General features: G+C 39.4%; 1 pseudogene; it reads right to left on the bottom strand.

Moving 5' to 3' along the window:
- Positions 1-170: 170 nt before the first annotated feature.
- On the bottom strand, positions 171-1,433 carry LOC107854093 (annotated as a pseudogene).
- Between the last annotated feature and the right edge of the window lie 4 nt (positions 1,434-1,437).

Below are 1,437 nucleotides of genomic sequence, written 5' to 3'. Positions count from 1 at the left end.
TCTTTTGGAAAAGCAGAAGATTCTGTGAAAGATCATGTAAAATTGAAATGAAATTTGTTACAAAGAGGGGAGGGAACCAGTTAAAGGTATATTTGATTTGTAAAACTTGAAACAGGGTTGGGATGTTTAGTTAAATACTAACATGCACTCTAGTCTTGTTCAGCTATTAGTTAGTAAGAATAAGGTGGAATAATTTGTACATGTTTGAAGAAATTGTTGGGATCCACCTTACTCTTTACTTTAGCCAACCTCTCAAAGTTGCCATTGAAATACTTCTCACACCACATTTTGTCCTTTGAATAGCTGTAGTCCTCTTTATTAGTCCCGAAATCAAGGTCCCTGTAAGTCAGGTAAGCAGTTCTTGGAGATTTTGCAACATATGGCTCCATTTCCTCGTACAGTTTCCTCAACCCTGCCATCTTCTGGCTTGATATGCTCTCACTGTTGTCAGACCAGCCTACCGTGTACTGAATATTATACAAATTCCCTTTTCTATGAGGGAATGGAATTTCAGATTCAGAGATTTCATTCACTTTTCCACCTAATGGCTCCAAAATCATCCGCGGTCCTGCTTCCTCCAAGAATGTTCTTTCTATCATTTCCCAACCACTTTCCGGAATTGGAGTCTTCACAAAATCAGATGTCCCTTTGTAATAATGCTTCTGTGTTGGAATAGTCTTATCAAGCAAACCTTCAAGTGGTGAGGTTATTTTTCCGAAATAGAAATAAAAGGCTGACTAAATCCAAGAAACTTCCTATCATATTTTCACTGCACCAGCAGTAGTATTCTCTTGAAAACAATCATTTCACTCCAAATTAAAATCGGGAAAGTATTGTCTGAGCAAAGGAATTAACTCATCAACAGGCCCAAGATATTGTGACTGGAAAAATAATTCCATTTGCCTTTCAACACCCCCATTTTGAATAAGTAACCTAATGAGCAAATTTTCAGGGAGCTGGTGTGATATGTTTTCCCATTTTTGGAGTAGATCTCGGCTGCTATTTAACATCCTATGGATCGAGAAAATAGTTACCTTTTCAGGGACACGAACCAATTTGACTTTCCATGCTAGAATAACACCGAAACTTGCTTCTCCACCTCCTCTTACTGCCCAAAACAAATCATCATTCATCTCTCTGTCAAGAATATTTCCATTGACATCCATCACACGTGCATCTACAACGTTATCAGCTGCTAAGCCAAATTTCCTCGTCAATGCGCCGAGCCCACCACCACTGATGAGTCCACCAGTGCCAACACTAAAACAGACACCACCTGGAAATCCATGAACTTTACTTCTCTTGGCAATTGCATAGTAAAGCTCTCCGAGGTTCGTTCCTGCTTGAACCCAGGCTGTTTCTTCATTTAAATCAACCTTAATTTCGGTACGGTTGCTTAAATCAAGCATAACAAAGGGGGATTCAGAGCGGGAAGAT

This window comes from Capsicum annuum, unplaced genomic scaffold, assembly GCF_002878395.1.
Source record: "Capsicum annuum cultivar UCD-10X-F1 unplaced genomic scaffold, UCD10Xv1.1 ctg10796, whole genome shotgun sequence".
NCBI classification, from domain to species: Eukaryota; Viridiplantae; Streptophyta; class Magnoliopsida; order Solanales; family Solanaceae; genus Capsicum; species Capsicum annuum.
The sequence above is the reverse complement of the archived record's forward strand: the minus strand, read 5'-3'. Positions and strand labels throughout refer to the sequence as shown.